The sequence below is a fragment of the Fringilla coelebs genome (genome assembly GCF_963513975.1).
Source record: "Fringilla coelebs genome assembly, chromosome: 5".
Taxonomy (NCBI): domain Eukaryota; kingdom Metazoa; phylum Chordata; class Aves; order Passeriformes; family Fringillidae; genus Fringilla; species Fringilla coelebs.
In genome coordinates, this window is record NC_140033.1 from 58,859,212 (window position 1) to 58,873,933 (window position 14,722).

Genomic DNA, 14,722 nt, shown 5'->3' on the forward strand with positions numbered 1-14,722 from the left:
TCACCCATCAGGTGCCGCTGCGGGTTTCAGCACCTTGTGGTCAGGTGTTACTTAGTCTGAAAGCCTGGGAAAAGGCACACCCCACCTTGTGGGGTTTCACCTCCTCCAGTGGAGTTAATCCCTCTTCACTTCCATTTCCTTCCACCCTGACTTTGCTCTCCCCTCAAGTTTAGTTTAGTTGGAGCCAGATCACACACACCCCATCCCACCCCACCCCCCCCCCACCATCCTCCGGGCTCCCCTTCCCTGGAAGCAGGAACTGGTGTGACAGCGGCAAGCCCCAGGAGAAGAGAGACAATCAGCGAGCCCCGGCGGCCGCCGTGGTTCTGCTGTCGCTGTGCGCCAGCACAAGCAGCAAATTCCAAGAAGATGCGATCATCAGCAGCTCTGTGAAGACAGGAAAGTGGTTACAAATGCTCTCTGCCTCAGAGAGAGAGAGAAGAAACCACAGTCTGGCTGCAGCTGCACCTCGTGCTTTCTGATTAATCTGCTGTTTGGAAACATTCGCTGTGGTACCCGTGCATAGGTAGAGGTGAAAACAAACACACTGATGGATGCTTTACCTCTGGCCAATACAAACAGAGCCTACTTCCAGCGTGGATACAAAGTTGCACAAAAGAGAACAGAGATAGAGATTTCTTCCTCAGAGCTGTCTACATTGCACATTCAGGGAGAGAGAAATTTGCTAGAGCATATGGCATGACCATCCATGTGAGGGATCTATGGTTTTGAATGTTAAAGTCCTCGATGCTTCAAATACAGCCATCTTTAAACACTGATGCTACTCAGCCAGCAAATATGTCTCATCACCATCATCATATTTTCCTCAGTATTCTGGCCTGTATTGTCTGTGCATATGTATCTGTTTTCCCAAAGAGGAGGGAGCAAGTGCTCACAAGCAGCCCTATCATGACAGTAAATGGCAGAATGATCAAAGTTAAAAGTTCTCTGAAATGTTTAATTACCAGTTCAATGGCCAGATTTTCCATACAGCCCATTGTCCAGGTATGGTTCAGTTGGAAATTATTAGGTCGGTTGAGGTGCAAAGAGGTGCAAAAAGAAAATATTGCTCCATAAATCATAGAATGGTTTGGATTGGAAGGATCCTTAAAGATCATCTCATTCAACTCCCTGCCAGGAGGAACACCTTCCATTATTCCAGGTTGCTCAGAGCCCCATCCAGCCTGTCCTTGAACACTTATTGATGACTCCCTAGCCAGTTTGACCCAGCCTTCCATGCTGTTTTACCAGCTGGAGCTATGTGTTCCCAGCACATCTCTGTATCTCCCTGGTGAGTCCCTTGTTCCAGATACTTTAGGGGAGGGCACATCCCTGAGCTTCTCTCCGCACTCCATTGCTGCAAAGCTGAATGGATCCTTTTTCTGCCTCAGTCTGAAAAGGCCACCAAAAACCACAGAATTTGGCCTTTTTATTGATATCTGACATTCCTTATTTTCATTATCAAAAGGTTTTATTGAAGCCTTGAATTTGCCACAGTGGGTATCCTTTCAAAATCCGCCAAGTTTGCTGTAGAAAAAACAGATAACATTACCTTGGTATTTGCGGTATTCCTTGTGCTGCTTTTCCCACTTCAGCGGAAGACTGCTGAGGATGTTTAGGGAAAGGCTAAGATAAATGTTCCTCAATATCAAAATAAACAATAGAGGCTAATGTGCAGCTTGTATTTTTCCTGCTCATATTCCAGTTTGAGTATAAAGGGAGCTTCCCCAAAGACTTCAGGCTGTGGCTCCCAAGTCCAGAAGGATCAAGGGGCAGAAGTGAGGGCATATTCATGTACATGGGCACATGCAGATAAAAAAGTTTTCCTACCTAAAATCTCTTTTTCAGCATGGAAGCATGTTGCCAGTATTCAGCAAATAATAAATAATAGCAAGAGTACAAGAATTCTTCTGCAGGATATTTCAACAGCCACAAAAATTACCATAACTATCCACCAGTCTCTGGTCTGGTAGGGTAAAAGGCAGAAGCCTAACTTGCTGCACAAGAGGAAAAGAGAAATTCTCCAGGACAGTCCTTTAGTGGTCCAAAGGGATTGTGGTTTTCCTGCTTTGAGTTGTGTGCAAAGGAAAGAGTGAAGTCCAGAGCCAACCCACTGAATATTCAGGCCTAGAATTTGAAAAGGCCAGATACTGAATCCCTGATGTTTAGTCCTTCATGACAGGTTCTCGCTCCCACACAAGTGTCCAGGGCAGTGGTTGGGTGGGGCTCTGAGCAACCTGGTCTAGTGGAAGGTGTCCTGGCCCATGGCAGGAGGTTGGAAAGAGATGATTTTTGAGGTCCCCTCCAACCCAAACCACTCTGTGATTTGATTTGTTGCAACAGGAGATGATGGCTATAATATACCATCCTAGCAAAAAACCACTTTGGGTGTGGCAGTCTAGGAGAACAAGATTAAGGCAAATTATAGGTACTTCAAAATTCATCATTTCATAGCTAAGTGAACAAACAAAACATAAAATGCTTTTTGTCCTTTTGAACATATAACATGACCTGCTCTATGGCCTAATCCTGGAATTCCCATAGGATGCAATTTGATGCCTCAATTATCCTGCTCCTATTGAAAAAGCTTCCAAGAAGCACCTGTTGCAAGACACTCTTGGTACAATCTGGGGCAAAAACAAAGAAGAAAGAGCTGCACAATTCTGGAGGCAGTGGGGCAAAACACCACCGTGCAAAACAGATTCTCATTTGATCTCTTTCTCAGAAGGCATTATCTCAGAAACATCTCGGTATGTTAAGACACTGCCTTGATGGCTTGTTACTCCTGCAGTGCCTGAAAGACTCAGCCTTCTTTCAGACATGTTTCATTCTCCTGTCAAATCTAAGTATTTGGGTTCAGTTTCAGCTGTTGCCACTACAATGTCACCTGTGGTCCTGCAGAAGAAGCAGGAGACAACAGTTCTGATGGTGGTGCCTCATCTCCACAGGACAAAACACTGCCTGGTTTCTGCTCTCACTTACATGGAAATAACTCCACTTCTTTCAACAGAGTAGCCCTGTCAGCCCCAAGTTTGGTCTGTTGACCTTGCTGGGTCTGTATTCTGCTGGTGTTGTTGCTGAGGTTACAGAATGGAGCAATGATGACTCCTATCTGTGCTTTCCTCTTTATGGGGGACCTTTGAAATGTACCTGTGGCAAGTTTTGACATGGGAAAACCTGTTGTCTTCTAAGAAACTACAGATAGCTGCTGAAGTCGCTTTAAAAATCCTTTTTCTCTTTCCCCGTCATTGTCAGGAAAATCTCCACAATAGCACTGGACATGGGCACTTGAGGCCTGCCATGAAATGTCACTTCAGACCACCGTTCCTTTGGGAATATCTGGTGGTATAGCAGGTGCTTCTTACAGAGGCACCTGGCCTTTATTTTTCATCCCAGGCCCACTGACAGTTCATGAGGAAACTATTCCTGAGCTCCCAGGATTTCTGCTGAGACTGAGCACAGGCCTGAAGACAAAGCCTTCAGGATGCATATTGCAGTCCTAGGTGTTCTGGGTGAAAAACTCTTCCCTGGCAAGGTTGATGAGTAGGAAGATTCTGACATAACAGTTCTTGTAGGATTTTACCTCTAAACACATCCAAGGGAAACAGGTGCAAAACCAGGCTACTGAACTGGCACAGCCATGTGTCTAAAAGGGAGGAAATGACACTTCCTGATTGTCCAAGCCATGGAAATGGGGATAAAGGGAGAGCAGGGGATTTACCATTTTCCCAGATGATTCAGAGTCTGTCCCCTTTCTTGCCTGGCACATGAGTTTGACCACTTTTTTTTTTACTGCTGGACCACAGTGTTACAGATAATCACAGTATAGACAACATTTTTTTAGTGCAGCTTTTGTCTCTTTTCTGTAGGATGGAAAGTCTTGTGAAATCAGCCTCTGTCATGCCAGGCACTGAAGAAAACACTATGTTGAAAAAAGTGCCTGTTCCCAGGCTTTCAGGCTAAATAACACCAGACCAAAGGTGAGGGGGAAGCAGAAGCCTGGACAAGGGATTTGATGGAGTTCCTGCAGTAAGTCCAAGCCCAGGGTAGAAGTGAGTCCAAACACCTCACACCTTGCTTGTAACAATCAGGGTGAAGCCGCTCCCCAGCCCACCTTACGCTGATCAGGTTATGATTTTCCTGCCTATTGTTGTAACACACCGCCAGGTTTGCAAGACGTTAAAATTATGGCTTCATAAATAACATACAATTTCTATTTGCTGGCCACTCTTTTGTGTATTCAGGATTACCAGGATTCATGATAACCTAAGAAGAACTGCACATGTTCATTTTGCCTCACTTCTGAAGTCCTGAGTGTCTTTATCCTTAACCATAATTCTTTCCCCAGCCTTGCTCTTACTTCCAGCCCTGACCTTATCTTAGGCTGTAAGAGTAGGAGTTTAAAAACAAAGGTGTAGCCAGTTTTCTTTTCTTTTTAATACAGCTTGACAGGGTTAAAATGCAGAACACAGACCTTCAAATTTTCACAAAGTGCTGTGATTGCCTTGTCTGCTTTGTACTGTTTTATGCTAAAATCCATAGACCATTCTAATTTCAGAGGAAACAAGGGAGCTGCCTACCATTCCACAGCAGGAGGAGTAAAAGCAAAGGTAGGCTGATATTTTTTACCAGAAATATTTGTGTGGTTGAAGATTTTTTTTTACCAGAAGTATTTGTGCTAAAGACTCTTTTGAGGATTTTATGTCATTGGAGTTGTTTTCACCTACAAAGTTGATGCTGTCTTGATGTGTTGTTATTCTCAAGCATGTAATGAGGATGAGCAAAAGGAGTTTGAAGGTGTCTCAGATGCCATTTTCTGTACTGTATCTAGTGTCAGTCACAGACTTCATGCTCTACTGGCTGCCTGAGGACTAGGAAGAAACAGTCTTCACAGCTCCTATGATTTATCACCCACAAGGTAAAGTTTAATTTCACTTTTGAAGTACCGGCACTGCCCTGGCTGAAAAAAAAGGAGGCTGGACAAGCATGCTTATGCTTGTAGTGGTATTGGAAAATTTCTCAAGTACCTGTGGGCAGGTGTGGCTCACATACTTGGGTTAAACCAATCGCCAGATCTAGGGTCAGGAAGGAATTTTGCCCTAGGTCACATTGGCAGGGACGACTGTGGTGTTTTTGTTTCCCTTGCTTCACAGTGTGGGTTGTGGTTGGCTTCCTGGATTATCTACTGCCATCTTAAGAAATGCTAATGACCCAGGCTTTAGGTCCACAGGTGGAATTGTAGATCCAACCTTGCAGGTCTCAGGCCTGCCTTAGAGAGGGACTGCACTCACTTTGGACTCCTGTCCAGAGACTTCAGCACAAGCCATCCTCAAAGACTCTTAGCATCCTTCAGACTGCCCTGTGGTGTGGGCATCTCCACCTAACAGAATCCCTGTAAGTGTGCAATTTGGAAATCTGGGCATGCTAGAACTCTCTCAGGTTGTTTCCCTGTGGTGCAGCAGGTTTTCAGATTGTTTTGGGTGATGGAGCACCTTGTGATGAGTACTGGGATGTGGATGCTCCCTGGAACTTGTCAGCCTGCTTATGTCAGGATGCTTATGATCGTAATGCCCTGGAGTTGTGGATGTGGGTGACCTTTCCTGGGTGGCACAGCACTGTCATTTGGTTTCCTGTGTTGCTGGGGTGGAGCAGTGTTGGCACTGTTTACTTTTTTTAGTGGAATTGAAAATTTGCATTTAACAAGGTTTGCATTTAACAATTACTGTTCCCATAGCACTTATGTGAGATGACTGGAATCAGATTAGGGGCATGGTTGCACCATCCAAGAAAGCCAGAATGAGAGAGCATCACTTTGGAGAGATGGCAGTCTCTCCAAAGGCACTCCTACCTTTTAATGAAAGCACTTTGGCCATAATTGTACTGTTAATTCATTTTAGATATGTTGCTGCATCTGAATTTCCCAACTAACCAGTGATTAAAACAAGTCGCCTGGGGAGTGGCTTGTGTGATGTTGGTATTAATAGGACGAAAACAACCAGAAAGTTAGGGGCATTCTTCTGTGGTACTGAAAACCCTTAATGAGGCCCTTAATTATGCAATAACTTCTATGCAAGCAAACACATGCCTATTATCATTATTATTGTGCTGATAGTTGATATCCCACTGACATGAACAATTTAGAGAATTCCAAGTATTATGCAGCACTCCTGCCAGCTTGGAATAGGCTGACACAGCTACAGCTACCTATTTAAGAAGATTAGCCTGATTTTATTTGCATAAGAATTTAAAGCGACAAAACCACTTGCCACACCCAGGAAACGATCATTAAAAATGAATTACTGCACATTCTTTTATTAGCTGTGTGGTTAACTTCTGAGTGCTACAGTCAATGCCAAATCCAAAGTGACATGCCCTGGAATATCTTTCCCTAGGTTTTCCAGGTTCTTAGTATCACAGAATATGCTGAGTCAGAAGGGACTCATCAGGACCATCAAGTCCAAGAATCACATCATGTGCCGTCCCCGGATGTCCAGAGAAGATGTTTCATTTTCCAGTCTGGGGGTGAAAAAAAGGCATCTCGAGTACAATGTACGTAGTTATTCTCAAGTGAGCTTCTCCTAGGAATGACGACAAGCAAATATTTGCCTGCCTTGTGTTACCTATACACAACTCCAGCAGTTCTGCATGTCTGTGTTGGCCATTACTCTGAGACATCAGGCTAAAGAAGCCGTAAAACACGGGCTTCACTCTCAGTTGAGGTTCTCCTAGTCCAGAGAGAGCCCTCCAGGAAAAGCAAGGTATTTTATGCCTTGCATAAAAGGCATGAAGGCGTCTTCTGCCGAACGGAGGGTGGTTGTGGAGGAGAATCCATCCCAGCAGCTCGAGCTTCAACAGGCAAGTGAAGGAAGAGAAGGAGCCAAACCCGATGGGAAAGAGAACATAGAAAACTTGCCTTTTTAAAAGCCTCAGTCACGGGCTGTTGCTATTTTTTGTTGCTAGAGCAGCAGCCAGGTGCCAGCGCCGACTGCAGCGCTTCGGGATGCGGGGAACAGGATCCGCTCCAGCACCGCGGCCCGCGCGCGGCCCCTGCCGGCACCTCCAGCAGCTGCGCCCGGAGCCTGCTGGAGGAGTTTGGAACATCTTAGAATCAAGGTATGGCCTGGGTGGGAAGAGACCTCAGACACCCAGTTTCAACCCCCTTTGCCGTGGGCAGGGACACCCTCCACGAGAAAAGGCTGCTCAGAGCCCCATCTAGCCTGTTCTTCAACACTGCCAGGGATGAGGTCTAGTGGTCTTCTTTCAAAATATCCAGAACAGAATCATGGTTGTTATTTTCTGTTTTCCCCCAAAACTTAATTGCATGGCCGTTGAAATACTGGAAAGAGTTTTATGTTAAGACCTCAAAATTTTTAAAGCAGCTTCAGTAATTATTTGGCAGACATATTCCAAAATATAAAAGGATGCCTCAAAGAGATTCACCCCTCCCTGCCAAAGGGGGAGGAGCAGCGTTCTAGCCCAGGTCCCCCAGAGAAGGGGGAATGATATGCAAAAGGTACTTCAAGAGAATTATAGAATGGTTTGATCTGGAAGGGACCCTAAAGATTCCCTCATTCCAACCTCCTGCTATAGGCAGGAACACCTTCCACTATCCCAAAGTCCCATCCAGCCTGGCCTTGGACACTTCCAGGGATAGGGCAGCCACAGCTTCTTTGGGCAACCTGTGCCAGGGCCTCCCCATCCTCACAGGAAGAATTTCTTCCTAATACCCAACCTAAACCTACTCTGTCAATTTGAAGACATTTCCCCTTGTCCTGTTACTCCAGGCCTTTCTGGATAAACAGAAGTGGTGACCCTTTTCTAAATTGCCTGTATGGCACTTCCATGGCTGTCTCAGAGGAACCAGGCTGAAAAGCACCTACAAATGAAACTGCACCCGAAGCAGCCCCTGATCACAGTGATGGCACTGTCTGGCCCTATGTCTGAAGTGCATCATTGAGGCGAATTGTACCTCAGAAGTTTCCAACCTTTCCCAGCCAGGAACTGCACACCAAAATCTGTGTATGCCAGAAAACACCATAGCAAACCACACCTTGGAGAGCCAGGGAAGAGGTGCCCTGGGGCACAATCAGATGCAGAGGTACCAAAGGGATGCCTGAGGGTCCCTGTTCCATCACAGACTGAGGCAAGTCTGGCTGGGCCTGTGCCTTGTTCCCAGGATGACCTGGGGATGGTTGCTCTCACCTATCCTTGCTTGCCTCTTCCTGGAGCAAGGGCTTCAGATTGTTCAGCTGCCCCTGTGCAATCACATCCTTGCTGTTGGTCATGCTGTGAAGCCACGTGCTTGCAGAGTTTGTGAACCAAAGGTTGCTTTTGGTTTGTGGTCTCAGGCAATGGCAGGGACTGGCTGTGGGACTCACACAGGATACTACCAGGTACATCACCCACCTGCTCATACATTCAGCAGCTCTTCTTGACACTCTCATGGCAGTTAGGGGATCTAAAAGTAATCAAGTATCTGACCTGAACTGATTTCCAGGAGAGAAGAGCACCAGCATTTGTCCAAATTCTTCAAAAATATGTGTCTGAATGTTCAAGGAAAGTAAAACTGCTACTGTACAGAGAGAGCTTCCATCCCAAGCCCAGGAATCAGCAGGTTCATGCAAGGAACATTTGTATTTCTGTTTCCATGTCCAAGCCTCTTGTGTGTGGCTAAATGTTTACTTCCAAGGTTGTCAAGTTTGTCATTTATATGGAATCTAAATTCACTTCCTTGTCAGCCTGAATCTCTCAGTCTAGGGAATGAGAATGGGAAAATATTGCACAGCGGTAGGAAGACTGACGAAGGAAGACCATGGTTTCCTTTTATCACTGAAGCCCTCAGTGCTCTTCTTGTTAGTGGTGTGGCACAGGATTTAACATTCAGGAATTTAGGGCTCCATACTTGTCTTGCCAGAACATTCTTCCATGAATTTAAGGAAATCACTTAACATGGAGTCTTGTTCTCACATCAGCTTATGGGAGTCTTGCTATGGAATTCTGTCTTTAATAAAGAAAAATGTAAAATGTCTCCTGTTTGACATCAGAGAGGAAGCACTTTGAGGCAAGATTGTCTCTTGCTTTGATTGTTGGTGGACCTTTACTCCATTGTGGAACAAGAATAAGAGCTATATAATTGAATGAGAGAGAGAATTTAAGGCTCTGATTATGGGAAAAGAAAAAAAAAATGTTTACCTTTGCAAAGACAACTGGCACACACCTTACAAGTTCTCCACAGACCATAAGCCAGAAGAGAGAAACAGGAGTGCAGAGCCCTGCAACCAAGGAGCCAGATTGGTGGCAGATAGGGCAGACTGATTTAATGTTGCACAGAGGTCAAAATAGAAACTTTAGCATCAAAGAAAGGAGGAGCGCTGCGAAAGCCCAGTGCTCAGAAGTAGCACTTACCAGAGGTATCATATAAACTTAACCCTGCTGTCGGTACTCCTGTTGGAAAGAAAGGAGGTGAAGGCCATGACCTGTGAAGCAGAGGTCAGATGTTACAGACCATCAGACAAAGGAAGTGACAATGGGGAAAGGTTCTTCTCCAAAGCACTACCAGATGGTGGCTAATCTCAGACAGGGGAGAAGGCATGGCCGCCAAATCTACACCAGCTCCCTGAACCTGACACTCGGGCATTATCAAGGGAAAAGACTGTTCTTCCAACTGTTACAAGACAGACTATGCAGTGCAACCCATTCAGTTAATCACAGTGCTGTGCTGATTTGAGGCAGAATTTTCCAGGATCAGATATACAACATGTATTTCCTTGTTAATTGTTTCTGCACAAAAGCTGGAATATTAAATACTCTGAAAATTTCTACCATGGTGGAAATTTTTCCTCCTGCCCCTCTGATTATTTGTGAGAATTTCTTTGTCTCCTTGTGAAGAAGGAAGCATAGTTAGAAGGTATGAACTGGCAGAGCTCTGGGATCTGTACTGAGGTTTGTCCTGGAGACTTCTTTCAAAATAGTAATGATGGAAATGTTGTCTTTGCATTCAGCTGCAAATCTGCTCACAGATTTACTAAGGAATTTCTGCTACCTGAGCTCAAATAGGACTCCAGCATTTCCATGACTGTCCTGGGGACGATGAAAACAAATGGAGATAGAGGTGGAGGTGAGCTCCGGAGTCCCAGAGAGGCATCTACTCAAGGCAGTAGGGCACAGACCCGAGGATGGAAACCTAAATTCTTCTCATGGGATTCATCACTACATGGGCTGCATTTAATCTTGTCTGAGCAGCTTATGTTTTCACCATGCTTCTGTTTCCCTGCCTGGGCCAGAAGGAATAGAGGCCCCATTGTTGTGAGCAGCTGCCCTGAGAGCCGCGTGCAGAATGCAGAGCTGGGATGTTGCTGTGCCCGGAGAGAGCCTCACATGACAATGACAGCCACTGGGTTTGTGTCCCTTCCAGCCACTTCTCTATACACAGGAATAATGGGACTGTGCTCTTGTTGTCTGTGTTCTGGACACCTCAGTGGTGTGGTTTGAGTCCCTCTCTTTGGCAGAGTGATCCAGAGGTCTGAAAAAATAATCCAGCCAGCAGAAAACAATTAAGGACCTTTACGAAAGTCAGTGTGTGCTTAAGTGCTGAGCTGGGTCTTTCATTGCTACTATGGTCAGATCTCATCAGCATTATGTATGTAATCACTATCACACACATATTTTTTTCCACAAGGAAAAGCAGTGAGAGCATCATATTTCACATGCCTATCACTTCTTACCTGAACATCTGGTGTTAATGTGGTACTACACCAATTATAAGCAAGGTCCTCACTTCTTCTGGACTGCTTGGAAACAGAGGGCATAGGAACACACATCCTCAAATGATCCACTGTGCAATGCCTATGTGTTGGTATCTACCAGGGACAACATCCTGTATGCTGCCACATGGGATATGCATTTCTGAGCCATGGAAGTGAGAGCTGCAACACAGTTCAGGTAAGTGCAGCCAGGAAGGAACAAAACCCTCCTGAACCATCTGTGGTACACCCCCAAGTGATCTTGCCATGTCCTGGGAGATGTCTTCCCAACCATTTTCTGGGCATATCAGCCACCCTGTCATGAAGCAAGGATAGGAATACAGCAGAAAATACAGGTTCAACCCATGGTATAAGCTATGAAACCACTCTGAACTCATGTTGCTTTTGCTGTTTGTACCTTTTAGAAGTCCTGCTTCATCTTTCAAGTTGACATATCAGTGTTTTCCTGTGCTAAATGTGCAAAGCCAGCCGTGACAGGAAGCAGAATAAACTCTACTTGCAAAGAGCCTTTTCTCTCTGTTGACAAACTTGAAATGCTCTTCAAACTTTGGGTCTCCTGAAGCTGGGGCATCTTCCTGATTTCTTTTAGGCATCTTATTATTGTGTGAGATGGACTCCACAGGGTAAGCAATCCTTTTAATGAGAATAGGCTGTTTCCCCCCCATACTGGAAGATGTTTATTAGGATGTGGCCACAAAGTGACATTATTGTAGAGCTACATCAATAGGACAGAGTTGGCTGGAACTCAGAGCTTCAGTGAAAACTTTCAGCACAATTTCAGATTTTGTTTGACAACAGAACAGGAGATTTTGACTGAAATGTTTCTGAAAATAGCAAAACCCTCACCCACTCAGAGAGCTGAATGTGAAACCTCAAATTTTGATGGGGAGGAAAAAAAGCAATGATATTTTCCTTCCAGATTTGGATCAGCCCCAACAATAAACTTCACTTTTTATAGGAACCAAATAGTCATAATAGGAATTAAACTGCCTGTAGATCAGAAATAGAAAATACAAGAGACTAATAAAAGTATCACATATACACAAGGCAGAAAGTTGAAAAGAGCAAAGAAAATGAGATTAAGGGGGAAGGTACAATTTATATGTGGAAAAATGAGACCGGAGTAGAGATGGAGACACAGATGTGAGTGGTAATGGGGCAGGGCAGAAATGCTGCCACCCCAGCCATGGAGAGTGCAGTCATGAACAAGGCAAGGAATACAAGGCATGGATTCTGGAGCAAGTCCTAGGGAGGGAGACCAAGCTGATCAGAGGGATGGAACAGCTCTGCTGTAAGGAGAGGCTGAGAGAATTGGAATTGTTCAGCCTGGAGAAGAGAAGGCTCCAGGGTGACCTCATTGTGACCTTCCAGTGCCTGAAGGGAGCCCACAGGAAAGATGGAGAGAGACTCTTGACAAGGGCCTGGAGTGACAGGACAAGGGGCAATGGCTTCACACTGACACAGGGTAGGTTTAGATTGGATATGGGGAAGAAATTGTTCCCTGTGAGGGTTGTGAGGCCCTGGCACAGGGTGCCAGAGAAGCTGTGGCTGCCCCATCCCTGGGAGTGTCCAAGGCCAGGCTGGATGTGGCTCTGAACCACCTGGAATAGTGGGAGGTGTCCTTGCCCATGGCAGTGGGGTTGGAGTGATGTGCTCTTTAAGGTCCCATCCAACACAAACCATTCTGTGATTCTACTGTTCTATGATTCCATGATTTTGTGACTTTGCACTCTTGACCCACCAGACCCTGAGGCCTTGGGAAGTGCTAACTGGGAGCAGAAGCCATCCATTGGAGAGGCAGGAGATGTTTTGGGAGAAACCAGCAATACCTTTGACCACAGCAGTCAGCTGTGACCTAAAAGCCAGAGGTTTTCTGGCCTCCTTTGGTGTCACTGACCCGGCTCTTGCTTCTCTGATTGGAAAGTGGAAACAGCAAATATCATCCCCCTGTTGTTTATGTACCGAAGCCCTTTGGAAGCGGTTCACGCTTTGCCCTGGGCTTTGCTCCCTGTCTCTCCATGCTCCGTGCCGGGGATCCCGGGGTCACCGCCGCAGGACAAAACACTGGGAACAACAATAACTGCGCGGGCCTGGCACAGGAGGGGGGACGATTGTTTTCAGCCTTCGCAGCCCACGACTGGTGGTACAAATGACAGATACAATCAGGCCTTGGGGTTTTCCTTACATTTATATGTCTGGGGAAGGGTGTCAGGCGCTGTTCTCAGCCACTCTGGTAAACTGAAGCTAAAGATTCGGGCAGGTGGGGGAGAGAGAGAGAGAAATGCATTGAATTGCCATCGAAAGAAACATGCATAATTTCTAGAAATGCTTTGTGTCAGTTTCAAAGATCCTACTGGGAATGCAGCTTATTCTCTGGCCAACACGTTTCCTTTGCAAAAGGCACAACTGGTGTACTTTGGGATTTTTTTTAGTCTCCAGCAGCAGTCAGTATCTGTGTTTTCTTCGACTGACATGCCTGTAAGTTCAATCAGCTGAAATGGTTTATGTGAAGCAAGGGATGGGGCAAGTTCACATGGCATTCTAAGAGGACCTTGAGACAAGCTGTAGTCTCACTGATGTAACTAGAGATCCTGTTTCAGATCTCTGCTGATCTGAGAAGGATGGAGCAGAAAAAAATTACATACTTAACCATGCTGGTAGAAAACACCATGGGAAGCAGAGAAAATAATGTAACATTTCTCTAAAGCCCCATTGCAGAGTTGTGGTTAAATGTGATTAAAGTTCTTATCCTCCCACTGCCTTTACAAGAGTATAAAAGTGGTACCTCTAAAGGTTTTCTGGAGTTGGACTTGAAAAAAACAAACAAATAAACCCCTGCAATAGTTAAACACTGTTACTTAATGGAGCTTTAAATACTCACCGGCTTCTAGTGTAAAAGTATCAACTTTAAACCCACTTTTTTTTTTTTCTGCCATGGTTAAGTCTAAGGTTCAACCTCAACCAATGATAATTTTTCTTCTGCCTAAGCCTTGATGTGTTTATGGCATACTGTTTGTGGTGACAATCATACTTTCAGTAGCAATATCTCTGCTTCAAAGCAAGGTCTGTCATCTCCTTTCACTGAACTCAGCAGTTTCCTGAGCAAAATTCTGTGGATTTAAAAAAAAAAATAAAATAAGAAACTGTTTTAAAGACAGCCCAAACCCAAACATCTTTCTGAAATTATTCAAATTTTTTTAAAGAATGTATCTTTCTTGTTTTACCCTGCCATTATATCCACCAATGCCATCACTGCATGGCTTCTGCTGAACCAGACAGACCACAAAGCCTAAAGCCTTTATCCAGTTTCTCTTTGATGAACACTCAGTGCCTTGTTTTGGAGTTTTGTTTAATTTCTTTCATTGAGGGAAGTGCTGGCACCATCTGCTGGGACTTTTGTCATTGCAACCACTAAAGACAGAATCAGAGAATCACAGAATGGGTTGGGTTGGAAGGGACCTTAAAGATCATCTTATTCCAACTCCTCTGCCATGGGCAGGGACACCTCCCACTATCCCAGATCGCTCAGAGCCACATCCAGCCTGGCCTTGGACACTGCCAGAGTTGGAGCAGCAACAGCTGAGCAATTTCTTCTTCATATCCAATCTAAACATCCTCTCTGTCAGTGTGAAGCCATTGCCCCTTGTCCTGTCACTCCAGGCCCTTGTCAAGAGTCTCTCTCCATCTTTCCTGTAGGCTCCCTTCAGGCACTGGAAGGTCACAATGAGGTCACCCTGGAGCCTTCTCTTCTCCAGGCTGACCAATCCCAATTCCCTCAGCCTTTCCTCCTGTGTTAGGGTCTCAGTCCTTGCATCTACAAACGTACCAAATATTCCGAGTTTGACTCGTATGGGTTCTTTTTTTGCTTACAATTTTTATTTTTTCCACATCTTTCCTAGATTTAGATTGCATTCACCAGACCTCAGCAATTCCCTGCAGTCCTGGGTCCTGCCTGGGTT